Below are 13547 nucleotides of genomic sequence, written 5' to 3' on the forward strand. Positions count from 1 at the left end.
TGAACAGCTCAGTCACATTTTTACCTTATGGTGTAAGCCTCATATATATAAACTTTCTGTAGAGGCAGGACACAAATGTGAGGTTTTAACTGCAGAAAGCAACTGTGTTCACTTTTCCCAGATTCCCCAGCACTCCTGCAAGCCAGGGTGAGCTGGAAAGAATTTCAGAGACTGAGGTGATGCAATGTGAGCGACAGCCCTGCCATGGTTAACTCCTCTGTTGGCCACTGCTGGTGTGCAGCCCTTCAGGCTTCACCTAAAGCAAGGATTGTGCATCTCTCTTCCTCAAAGCCAGGAGGAGACCTGCTTGATCCCTAGAGCTGTATAAAGTGTGTTCAGACAAGCCCAAGCCACAGATCTGATCAGTCCCAGAGGAGCCGTGAGCAGGCATGGTCCTTCCATCATCCAAAATGGCTCCTCTACTATATACTCCATCTCTAGCTGGTCCTCATCATATGGAAGCCCCCTTTCCAGTCCCGGTGCCAGCTGTCTAAGAAACCCAATTTGAATGTAAAATTGGAAAAGATGAGGATCCTGAGCAGGGCTGTAGAATACGCTGGGGTGCTGAGGTTCCACACCCCAGAATTATTGAATCACGGTGTTTTCCCACAAACTTCATGGCATGATTTTAATGTTGGTGACCCCTCTCCCAAGGTGTTTTGTTAAAACCAGTTTGTAATGAACCGGCTAGTCTGTATGTTGGTTCTCCCATTGTCTTGCTCTGAGGACTTAGACAACACACTCTGTGTCCCTGAGTTTAATAATTCATTATCAAGAGACGGGTTACTTACTGACTCACTCACACCAGGTCCTCAGACGCTCTGTGTGTGACTATGTGACGTCAGCAGCGCCTGCTATTGACTGCCCTCAAACAGGAAGTCCCGTCCTGTAGCAGGCTCTACAATGAGATGTTCCAGGGTCGTCCTTGTGCATTCGTATAAATTAAGACTGGTCCCAAAAACACTGTTGCTATGGTTTCAGTTCGGAACGCCCCTACAGCATGAGGTACTGAAGATGGATCTGTTTACATACACCAATATTGCCCTCAGCTGTTGGCACCTCAATGGAAGGTTGTGGATCTTGGGTATATAGCTCATGTCCCGGTTCTGGTCATTCTCTTGTGCCCTGGTAAGTCACCTCATGAACTCCACCCCCACCTGCTGTCAAGGACAATTCAGGTCTCAGCGCCTTCCTACTCCAACGGAGTAACACATCAGAAAGCACTAAGCCAGCCTTTCCTCCATGAGGTTGTGTCTGCTGGTCATGGTGATGCAGCAGTGACCGATAGCACTTTTATTTTTAATTATCTAAGGGTTTTAAGGCAAGGACTCACAACATAGCTCTGGGCTAGCATCATCAAATCTGCCATATAATCCGTGTTAGCTTTACGCTAACAAATGTCCTTGTCCAGCCTCAGTCAGTGCTGGGTTTGCAGATGTGTGCCCCGAAGCTCATGTTACAGTAACATTCTTTCTGGCCTTCTACATGTGGCGGTAGCCTTCATGTGACTAGTCACAACACCCTAGTGCCACAGCTTTGGGGGATGGGACAGAAGTGATGTGGAAGTCTGAGAATGACCTTGGAACTGCTGGTTGGCATTTGGTTTTCACTTGTCTTGCTGTCCACGAAGGGCAGACAGTTGGCTCTGGGTGACTTCAGTGGGAGGAAGCTTGTAATTAAACATTTTTGTTCCTGACCTGGACTCACTTTAGATTCTCTGAGGCCTGGCGTGACCCAGTACTCCCAGCCTGCCAATAGAACAGTTGACAATCATCCAAAATTTGCTGTTCACTCAAGATGGCAAATAGAGATAAGGAGATAAAACCATTGCAGGTCTCTCTGGTCCTCGGTCAGAGCATGATTTATCATCTTTAAAGCAAAGAGTGCATTCTGTTTTCAAAGACCATTTAGAGGTGGAGTGTAAAAACAGAAAGATAAGGCTAAGAAAGGTGTATGCTAGCTGCTCCTGGAAACTGGCTGCAGCTGATGCCTGACTAGATTGGATGGCACACATTGTAATCATGAAGGTATTTATTAAGCACCCATTGTAGGCGGGCTTTGTACCAGGAGTAAAACTAAGACAGCGTCCAAATCCCTTCCTGTCCTGTGTGATTGTGTTCTAGGAAAGAGCTGTGGCCTCTGTGGTGTGGTGATTCTCCGGTGTCTCATTACTGACTTAGGAAAGCAGCTGGAGGAAGAGACATGAAGCTGGTGCAGTCAAAGGGCAAGGGCCGCGGCCCACATCAGGGTTCAAGGAGGGTTCTGAGAATGTGACCTTTGACCCCTGACAGTGTTCATACATCCATCATGATGCAAAGGGGTGGGTTAACCTATCAGTGCACAGAAGAGGGAAACCACACAGGGTCTCCCAGGCCTCAGGAGAAGTTCGGGACTCTGTCCCGGTGGTGGTGGTGCACCAGCTGTATTTGAGCAGAACACATCTGTGTCTACAGCTGTGGTTTTGAAAAGATGTCTCATGTACTGTGAGACAAGGAGACTAGAGAAAGTCAGAGGCTGGGTAGGGCAGTGAGCGGGACATGGCGTTGTTAACTCTGGCCTGGCAGTGGAGTTGAGAGTGAGGTGAGTGAGGTGGGCGGTTGGAGCGGCTCTTGTCTTTTTTGAGTTGTACTCCCCTACACCTTGTCAGTGACAGCCAAGCAAGAAGTGTCCAGATGGGAAGAGAGAGGCCACCCTCCTCTGTGGTCAGCCAAACAAACCGTGGAAGTGTCAGTGGCCCAGTGGCCCACAGTGGCACAGGGCACAGGTCTCACCCCACCCAGCACAGGTGTGTGAGGAAACTGAAGGCTGGGCAGCGGTCCCCTGGGTGTAACACCTGTAAGGTCACCGTGGTTGTTGGCTTCTGGTGCCCGTTATCAAAGGTCAGGGGAAGTTGTCTCCATCCTTCCTGCCTCCCCACCCCTGGTGTCTGTTTGAACAACTGGGCATCTTTACCACATACATTTCTTTGCCCAAAGGGTTCCCCTGTGAGCTCAGAAAGCCACTCCCCAAACAAATCCTAAGAAAAATTGCATGTCCCAGCCCTCTATTCCCTCCCATGACACGGCCCCTCCCTCTTCATCATATTTTCAAGCAAGTTTTTCTCTGGGTTTCCTATCCATGTTGGGAACAAATGGCATGCTAATAGGTTCAACTGATACCATATGTGGTAGCTTTGGAAGGAGGTGGCAGACTGTGTGCGGGAAGTCATGGGACAGTGGAAAGTATCCATGGTAATGTCATCCTGTTTAGCAAACACACTAAGAGAGTTGATGTTGAGACAATCGAACATAACATAGAGGTAGACTTAGACAGGTCCAAGTTCAGACCCAGGATTTTCCACTGGGGCATGGTGAGATGAAAATGGCATTCAGATACTTTGTGCCCTGGACATCATTGTACTCGTGAAGTAGACCTTCCCAGACCGTACCTAGGTATCCAACTGTCTCATGTCTTCAGGAAGTAGCCACAGCTCAGGACAATATCGGATTTCAACTAGAAAATAGTCACCTTGTCTTTTTCCTGTAGTAAGTTGGAACATGTCTAACCCACCAAATATTTCATCTTTATTATATAAATAGTTTTATGTGGGGGGGGGGTATGTAAGTACTTTAAAGCAGAAACATTTATAAGAGAAATAAAACCTTCTGTGTAAACAAATAATACCCAGGTAATGTGATCAGTGCTGATGAGAAGCTAAGTCCTTGGGCATGTCTCGCTGGTGATGTGATGATGCCCATGGTATTCATCAAAACCCCCAGTGTCCAGCATCGTGTATCTTCTGCACACTGAGGATCAGGAGGAATTACCTGAAGTTTATGTCTCTTGACCAAACTTGGCCCAGGAGAAAAGATCAAAAGCAGTTGCATGCCGCAGTTCTCTGGTGGAAAACGGAAGGGCTGTATCAGTCCATTTAGAATGCTTGAGCGAAGCACTTATAAACCCAGTTGCTTATTTCGTGCAGGCTGGAAGCTGGGATTCCCGAGATCAAGGGGCTGGCAGATGTGGCATCTGGTAAGCAACTAGCTCCCAACTCCCAGAGGGGAGCCTTCTCACCATGACCTCACAGGAGCCTCTCTTTCCATTCCTGAGAGCTCCAGACCCACAGCCTGACCACTTACCAAAGGCATGCTGGGCAGGAGCGGGGTAAACATTCAGATCTCAACAACATGCTCTCATGGTGGTAAAATCAACACACCTTATTCTTACACACGTAAGGAATATCTAAAGAAATGAGATGGTGACATATTTTCTCGAGGACTTGAACCTTGAGTTGCTCCCAAGTTATCCGCCCGAGTGTGTGTATTGCAAAGCTCTGAGGACATCTCAGGGCCTCTAAGTACAGGGAGTGGCCAATCTGTAAAGATCTGTGTAGTTATAGCAACAAAGGTCATGCTTTCTTGGTTAACTTTAGGGTTAGCTCATGGTTGGGCGGAAGGGCTTTTTCCTGGTAGTCTGTTAGAAGGTAGTCTTACCTTCAGTAAGAACATTTCTGTTTGAAATGCTATAAAAATGTAAAAGTTGTGTATTGTCACATTGCCCTGAAAGCTTGTGAGGTGCAGGCGGCTTATCCTCACACCGAAATGCTGCCATCCCCAGTTCAGCTGGGTTACCCACCAAAGGCAGTCCAGTTCAGCTGGGTCACCCACCAAAGGCGGTCCAGTTCAGCTGGGTCACCCACCAAAGGCGGTCCAGTTCAGCTGGGTCACCCACCAAAGGCGGTCCAGTTCAGCTGGGTCACCCACCAAAGTCGGTCCCAGCTGAGCTGGTTGACTGTTGGTATTTATCTTAGAACAAGACAGGTCAGGACAGGGGACCCACTCCTAGGAATTCCGCAAACCGTTTTGATGCAGTTCTGGCCCTAAGCTTGTGGCCTCAGGTTATCTGAGATATAGATGGGGAAGGATTAGAGGAGAGGACTCCAGCTTTACAGCCGTGGGAGAAACATCATCCACGCTGGGAGCTTCCAATGTGGCTGCTTAATGGCTGCTCGGCCGCCAGAGGCTCCTACTACTACTCTGTGAGTGAACCTAACACACTTTGCTTCCCCAGAGTGAACTTGGATTAAAGGATGCTTTGGTTTGTCCTTGAAACGTAGAAGGAAGGTTGACATTGTTTATATCTCCCCGAGGGAAGAAATTTTAGCAATACCATGGCTAATACATTGCAGTGTGTTCCCAAGTCTATGGTTTGGGGTGCGTGTGTGCGTGCGTGTGTGTGTGTGTGTGTGTGTGTGTGTGTGTGTGTGTGTGTGTGTGTGTGTGATTCAAACTGCTTTCTGGTCACCTAGATATGTATTTTGAGTACCACAGTGTGCTAGGGAAAACAACATGCCTCCCACACATCACCAAGCAGAGCTCATAAAGCAGTGTGTGGCAAGCACTCAACTGATAGTTGAGATTATGGAGAGCCCGGGAATGCCAGCACCATGCCCAGGTCTCTCTGTGAGAAAAGGCTGGACAGCCCACTCTCTTTTTGATGATCTTTGGAATTACTAGAACCAGAAAAGTGATTTTTTTAGCTAAGGACACTTTCGTCTTCTTTTCTTGTCTACCATTCATTCTGCCCGACTGGAAAAGGCTATTTGAGGTGATCTCTTGCAGAAGGACTTGAGGTAGGATCATGTGGAAGGACACTAGTCGGGAGGTTTCTTGCAGCCAGGAAGACAAGGAAGCATGTGTTCCGCCTCTCCCCTGCCTCCGCACTTGGAGATGCTGGTCCAGCCTCTCCTGTTAGCCTGCAGTTCAGTCTCCCAGCCCACGAGGGCGCTCTTACTCACCAGAGCGCCTATGCTCGGCTCAGCAAAGTGAAACAGCCTCCCCTTTGTGCCGCTGGAAAACCAAAGCAAGTCAGCATTTGGCTTGGGTCGTCTTCTGATCTGTTTACCCCCAGACCTCTCGTATCAGGTCTTCATTTTCCAAGTTACAGAGAGAAAGAGTCTCCAGTCCATGATTCTGCCTCATTCTACTCGATCACGTGAAGGGGGCGTATGGGGTGGAGATGAAGGCCAGGGAGCCAGAGGCCACGTGGAGCAGGACATAATTCACTTTATCTCAGCAACACAGGCATTTGTGTTTGAGAAGGGCATTCTTCCTCCCTAGGAAAGAACATCTGGAACATTCTTCCAAGTGAGAATCAAAACAATGACTTCAGATGAAGCAGACCCACTGGAGTAAACACAGCCCGGAGGATCCCGTGAGTGTCTCCATGGACTCTGCCAGAGAGCAGACTCTGGGGCTGGGATTTCAGGCCAGCTCAGAGTTACACCCCCACTCTCTTGAAAAAGGCTCTGAACCGTGGGACACTACTGGAAAGGGCCCCAGGGAACATCTCAGTTGTCACCCAAGAGCAGAAGGGACCCCAAGACAGGGGACCTACAGCCTTCTGCCCCATGGCCTTAGTCCCTCCTCTCAGAATGCCTGCATATTCAGTGTCTGCCTTGCCCTGAACCAGACAATAAAGTAATTACATTTGTTGATTAAAAATCAGCCTATCTGCAATATAAATATTCCTTTCAAGTAGCTACATTACTCCATCTGCGGAGCGTGTAGAAAGTCTGCTCTGTGTCACTTTTCCATTCAAATGCAGTTCTAACAGAATCTCAGCCACTCGACAACATCTGCTCCGAGTTTCTCTATGATTTATGTGGCCATGTGGCCAACTCCATGTATAAATGCAGATTATGAGCGGGTTCTCATCCCGGATACAAGTGAAAGTTAGGCATCTAGCTAGCTCTGTCATCCGGTTTCTTTCATGTCTTAGGATATAACACTGTCGACCAGATGTCCATATATCCAAGTTTGTTATTTCGGTCAGTGGCGCATGATGGCTTCAGATGTATATGCTCCCAGTAATTAATTCCGAATAGAGTATTAAGTCATCCCATGACTGCTGTGCGAAAGAGAGAAGCAACAGGTCCTATTAATTCCACTTGGCACCTGGAAACTCTTAGTTACAACAAATCCAAGCAATACCAGTGCTCACACAGGTATGGACATGTGTGTGCACACATGCACACACACATAAACACACACACATATACACATACACACATATAAATCATATACACTCACACACAAACTTATACACATAAATATTCACATGTACACATACATATATTAATGCATACATACATATATTAATGCACACACATATATATGTATATATACATACTCACATACATAAACATACTGTACTGGCTGGTTTTGTGTGTCAACTTGGCACAAGCTGGAGTTATCACAGAGAAAGGTGCCTCCCTTGAGGAAATGCCTCCATGAGATCCAGCTGTAAGGCATTTTCTCAATTAGTGATCTAGGGTGGGAGGGTCCATTGTGGGTGGTGCCATCCCTGGGCTGGTAGTCTTGGGTTCTATAAGAGAGCAGGCTGAGCAAGCCAGGGGAAGCAAGCCAGTAAGGAACATCCCTCCATGCCTGACTTCCTCTGGTGATGAACAGCAATGTGGAAGTAAGCAGAATAAACCCTTTCCTCCCCAACTTGCTTCTTGGTCATGATGTTTTGTGCAGGAATACAAATCTTGACTAAGACACATACTAACACATGTATGAAACTCACACATACACACACTCACATGCATGCACACACACAAAGACTCATACACACATATGTACTTATACATACAGCATACACACACATATTCATTCTTTTTGGTGGATACGTTAATCTCAAACATAGAAATTGTGTTAATAAAGTAAGAAAAGTGGCTTTCTGTTCTCCAAGGCTGCATCCCCAACTCCACCGCTCATTCGTTAGGATCTCAGTAGAGATGTCACCTAGGAGAGGGAACAGCCAGGCGCCTGTTGTCACTCATTGATACTGGAACAGACCTGCCAGTTCGTCTGCCCTCCATACACACTACTGCTCATATAAGCACACACACACCAGGACTTGAAAAGGGAGTTTGTCCTTCTGTCTTCAGCCGAGTGAGGACAGTGTTGCTTCCCTTCAGGAGACACAGGCACCATCTTAGAAACAGAAAGTAGCTCTGCCGCGAGGATCTGCCCCATAGCTGCCTTGACCTGGACTCCTAGCCATAAGGAATTCCATCATGTATCAAATCACTCACACTGTAGTACGTGATTAGAGAGGAATGGAAGACTAAGACAAGACATTTTCATATTAGTTCTGTGCTGACTCAGAATACTAAAATTATTTTTTTTTAAAGCAATAGGGTTTCTTTGAAGAATTTCAATCAGGGAAATAAATGGAGTGGAGTTGGAAATAAGACCGATACAGGAGCCAGGTGTGGTGGGCAGAGCTGCAATCCCCATGTTCCAGGTGCAGTGGCCGGAACTATAATCCCTGTGCTCTGGAGGCAGAAGCAGGGGGATCTCAAGTTCCAAGGAGTGAGGCAGAGGAGAGGAGGAGGAGGGAAAGAGAAGAAATGCAAGGAGGGAAAACACAGAAGGAAAGAAGGAAGGAACTTTTAGATTTGCGTGGGGGTTGTGAGTGGAGGTTCAGACCCAGGGTCAGCTGGCCCCTCTCCGGCCCTTTGAATTGGGAAGAAGTAAATTCTTTTGAGCCTCGGGTTTGAAGACACCACTGTTCTCCTCCAGGTCATCATGGGGGTTTCTCTGTAAATGGCTCTGATCATAAATGTGTAATGAGAGTTGGTTCCCTTCTCCATGAATGGACCTCCTGGATACAGTTGCATGGTTAGGAAGCAGGGAGGCTGAGGGGTTCAGCATCTCCCAGAGAGAGATGGGTGAGCCTTGACTTAAACAGCGGACACTGTAGGTTACAGAGTGAGGCAGTGGGCAGGGCTGGGCACTATGAAGGTTGGGTAATTCAGGGGAGAGAGGGCATCAGGGGTCGGTTCAGTGCAGAGGTCAGACGGCAGCTGCCTGAGGGTACAGTGGTGTCCCTGTAGTGCTCTCCCGATGGCCTTTCCTTGCTGACACCCTCTCTCTGTCAAAGTCTGATATTGGTGATTTGACGCACCATACAACAGCGGCCAACCAAGTCTCCTGCCCACCTCCTGCCTTGCCAGTTCCTGATAACCTTGAGCCTCAAGGTTTTCAAAGACTCCTTCCCTTTCTAACTCTCTACTTGGCTTTTGCCTGTGCCCACTCAGGAGTACAGGCTGTTCAGGGGTTACCTTGCCATCTGCACTAGAGGTGATCAGTCCTCAGGCACTTAAAGGGGGGCATCCAAGACATTCTGTACCTGGAATATGAAGTGTGTGTTCAGTAAGAGGCTCAGAATTGGTGTCCCCAGCAAAAGAAGGTTAATGTGGGACTCTGAGCAGGGCAGGGGTAGGGGCGCTTGGTGAAGCAATACCTCTATTTCTGAACAACATCTGTCATTGACGCCTAAGATGGCTTGAATGGTGCAAAGAATAGAGAACGAGAGACCATGGTGTTTATATAGCTTGTCTTCCTGGGGACCTCAGCCACCCAGCCGCCCAGGCACAGCAGGGAAACACAAAGGCAGGAGTTGTGTACTGCTAGGGCTGTGTACTGATCTTGTAACCATGTAGAAGAAATCCCCTTAAACTTAGCGGGTGGACGACCCGCATGCTTTCTCCATAATAACCTTAGTGTTAGGAGATGTGTGCAGAGGCTGGCTTCTCAGGAAGGGTCTTGCCAGGCTAAAATGGCGGTGTCTGCTGTGACTGACCTCCCTGGAGCTCAGGCTCCTTCAGGGTCTCTTGGATTTTTGTCAGAATTCAGCTAGTGCAGGTGTGTGACTGAGACCTCACCTGCCACGCTCCCATCCAAGCCCCATGGTACTCTCCACAGAAGGTTCATAACACAGAGGCCAGCAGGAGAGGGATTGGCTTGCTCTCATTACATCTGCAATGGTTCCTGCTTGGTAAAGGAACGGAGGCATGGGATGGCATCCCCCCATCTTTACAAGTCCTACTTAGTCCTCAAGAGAAGGGCATTGCATAGACTTTTGGTCCCTCCTGGAATTCTGCCGACATGGTTTTTCCTTTGATTCCATTTCTGCACTTGAAAGAGAGAGAGGCTTGGGGCTGGAGAGATGGCTCAGTGGTTAAGAGCACTGGCCGAGCTTCAAGAGGTCCTGAGTTCAATTCCCAGCAACCACATGGTAGCTCACAACCAGCCATAACTGTAGTCCCAGAGGATCCCGTGCTCTCTCCTGGTGTGTAGACATACATGCAGACAGAAAACCCATATGCATGAAATAAATAAATAAATAAATAAATAAATCTTTAAAAAAAAAAAGGAAAAGAAAGAGAGAGGCTTGGGGCTGCCGCTCTCCACTTCTGTTCTGCACTCCCACTTTGATTGTCTGTCCACCTTCGTTTTATGGTTATGGACTTGGGGTGTAAACATTATGTCCAGTCATCTCAACCAAACCTCATCCTGATACTCACAGGCAAAGGAGACTGGGAATCATGGAGAAGAGTGCATGCTGAGGGGAGGAACAGGCAGGGACAGCAGGCAGCTCTGTGTGAGGGGGCAATGGCCGGAGTGCTCCTAGGAACCATTGTCCACATTCTGTCGTCCTGAGCAGCATGTAACTGAACTGCGGTGTGTCTACAAGGCTGCTGAGGCCAAGGAAATGGGAGTGAGTGCAAAGCCAGCATATGTGTGTGTGTGTGTGTGTGTGTATGTGTGTGTTTACGTGCGTGTGTGTCCATGCTTGTGTGTATATGTATGTGTGCATGTGTCTATGAGTGTATGTGCATGCATGTGTGTGTCCATGCTTGTGTATGTGTGTACATGTGTATGTATGAGTGTGTGTATGTGCATGTATGTGCACTTATATGTGTGTGTGCATGTGTGTATGCATGTGTATGAGTGTATGTGAGTGTGTGTATGTGCAGGTGTGTGTATCCATGCTTGTGTGTGTGTGTTAGCTCACTTCCTTGTTTGTCTCTGCCATTACAGCTAGACGGCTGCTCCATCACCCTGGACCACTGAGTAAGGTAAGACAATGCCAAGCAAGGCTCTACCCAACCCACCGTAGACTGGAACATGAATCAGAAGTCACCTGTGTTTTTTAGAACCCCTGAGATCTGGAGCTGCTACCGTAGCCTGGCATAGATGATACAAAGAGGAACCTCATCACTGAACCATACTGCCATCTTCTCTTTTTCCCTCGGAATGCTCATCCTCACCAGGACTCCGGTCCAGTAGCTTCTCTGAGAAGGATGGTAAGGTCCGGTACATGAGCCGTGAGTGTGCTGTTGCATAGCAACACGTTTATTATCCTTCGAGCATGGTCGCCTACCGGTTGCCTATGAGAAGATGCTCTCCCACCCTTGGCCTTCAGCCTCCTTGCAAATAAACTATTTTTGTTGAAGACCAGAAAGTGTAATTAGCACATTCAGAGGAAGCTGCCAGGTGGGCACATCTTCACAGCCTTGGCTAGGCCTTGATGTTCATGTTTGAAAGCCTCCCTCCCACGCACCTGCAGTGTCCCCCCCCCCCATCTTCTGCATGCACACTCTGTCGATGGTGAGTAGCTTTGTGATCCTTGTTTTCCAAAATTCCCATGGCGTGATGTCTTTCCCTTTCTGACTCCACATCTCAAAGGCCAGTTAGCCTTTCTCCTTTCAAAACCCAAAACTCTCCATCTCTTCTTCAATGCCTTCTCAATTTGCAGCTACAGTTTGGACTCTCTCCCCTTACAGGGTGCCCCTTCTCTAAGGTCACTTTTCCCCATTTGTCTCATTTTAGGGTTCTGGGGTTACCATTCCTCCCCTGGGGTCACATACAAGTCTCTGTTTGAACTAGGACACTATTAATCACTGCTTCACAGGGCCTGGTGGAGGAGAATGGGGCAGGGTGTGTGTGTGTGTGCGTGTGTGTGTGAATGTATGTGAGTGTGTGTGTGAGTGTATATGTGTGTGTGGGTGTATATGTGTGTGTGGGTGTATATATGAGTGTGTGAGTGAGTATGAGTGTGAGTATGTGTGTATGAGTGTGTGTGTATATGAGTGTGTGTGTGTCCGTGTGTATGAGTGTGTGTATGAGTATGTGAGTGTGAGTGTGTATGTATATAAGTGTGTGTGTGAATGTGTAAGTGTATATGAGTGTGAGTGTATTATAAGTGTGTGAGTATGAGTGTGAGTATGTGTGTATGAGTGTGTGTATGAGTGTATATATGAGTATATGAGTAAGTGTGAATGTGTATGTATATAAGTGTGTGTGTGAATGTGTGTGAGTGTATATGAGTGTGTGTGAGTATATTATAAGTGTGTGAGTGTGAGTATGTGTGTATGAGTGTGTGAGTGTGTATGTATATGAGTGTGTGTGTGTGTGTGCATTTGGCCTGTCACACAGTCACCATACACAATGGTCCACATTGATCTGGAGACAACACGGGTCACAATCTAGAGAGATGGTGGCTATAGGTGGGATCCGGAGATGGCCCAGGAGAGACTTGCCCAAAGACAGAGCCTGATTGGGGTTATGGAAAATATATGGAAATAGGGTTATGCCCATTGAGGTTACGGAAAATACACACATGAGCATGCCACGACACCAACTGATGTGAATTCGAAGAAAGATAAAAGACACAGGGAGCTGACGTTCTAATACGAGCTGGCCTTGAAGGAGCATGTCACTTGCATAGCAAGCAGTGTGAGCCTGCTCTGGTGAAATAGCCCCTATGGGGCTTGGTGCCTACAAGTTGACACTAGTCTCCTACCCAGCTATGTGATTAGGAAGCAGGGTCTCCGAGAGCTTAGGCCTGAGGCAGCCCGGCAGTTAAAAGCCTGGACAGGACCCAGGCAGCTCCAATGCCTCTCCTTATACCCAATATATGACTTCATGCCTTGTTCTGGCCAAATGGCTGTCCCTGGTTTGTGCCAGTGCTTGAAATGCTCCCTTGTGAAGGGGCACCAGACCCAGATTCCTTCCACCCCACCTATCTGGGACTTGCTTCCTGCTGCAATTGACGACAGAGTTTCTTCTCACAATGCAAACTGGAAAACCCCGTTTGAACTCTTTTGCTGCTGGCCTGAGAGCCTGGGGAACAGCCTACAGATCCAGGCAGGGGCTTGCTGGGACCAGGGGGGAGGAGAGGAGAGCCAGAGTTTATAGCCCAAGCTGCAGGCATCCTGCCTGGTTGGATGGTCTTGCCTTCCTAAGTAGGGGGTTGGGAACTGAATTATGATTGCATCAACTCCCTTTGGAGCTCTGGAAACTATAGCTTCTCTCACTCCTTCCTCTGTGGCTCTTCTCTGTCTGTAAAATGAAAAGCAGATCCCTGGCTGACCCTGGAGGCTGTGAGCGGGGCTGACACTGGAGGTGTGCGGAGCAAGAGTGGTCCCCGCATCTGTTTCTCATTGACTTCAGTGGGGTGTGTCACTCAGACAATGGAGTAGTGTGCGCTCAGGCACAGCCCTGCCCCGTGACCCTGCAGCCTGCTGGCAGCAGGCTGGAAGAGGCCCTCCTCCACTGTGCAGCTGGCCAGGGGCTGGAGAGCTGCTTCCTAGAGTGTGGGGGTGGCTCCCCCTCACCATCAGTTCTTCTTCCTAGAAAGATGGGCTTCAGCTGTTTCCCCAAGACTTCTGGTAACCTCCCTAAGTGTAATTTACAGTCAGTGGAATAAAA

The 13547-nt window shown here is 48.2% G+C and overlaps 1 long non-coding RNA gene across 6 annotated transcripts in view; it reads left to right on the plus strand.

The window, feature by feature from the left end:
• Nucleotides 1–13547, plus strand: part of LOC116081441 — a 51284-nt gene that overhangs the window by 31582 nt on the left and 6155 nt on the right. For 4 of the 6 annotated variants that reach the window (XR_004114891.1, XR_004114893.1, XR_004114890.1 and 1 more), the window contains exons 1-4: nucleotides 3959–4011; nucleotides 6099–6192; nucleotides 10875–10912; nucleotides 10991–11140. This is a non-coding gene — a long non-coding RNA (uncharacterized LOC116081441). Of the gene's footprint in view, nucleotides 1–3958; nucleotides 4012–6098; nucleotides 6193–10359; nucleotides 10552–10874; nucleotides 10913–10990; nucleotides 11141–13547 lie in introns of those variants that run through there. The other 2 variants (XR_004114895.1, XR_004114892.1) reach the window with 2 other exon arrangements.

This window comes from Mastomys coucha, unplaced genomic scaffold, assembly GCF_008632895.1.
Source record: "Mastomys coucha isolate ucsf_1 unplaced genomic scaffold, UCSF_Mcou_1 pScaffold7, whole genome shotgun sequence".
In the NCBI taxonomy this organism is placed as follows: Eukaryota; Metazoa; Chordata; class Mammalia; order Rodentia; family Muridae; genus Mastomys; species Mastomys coucha.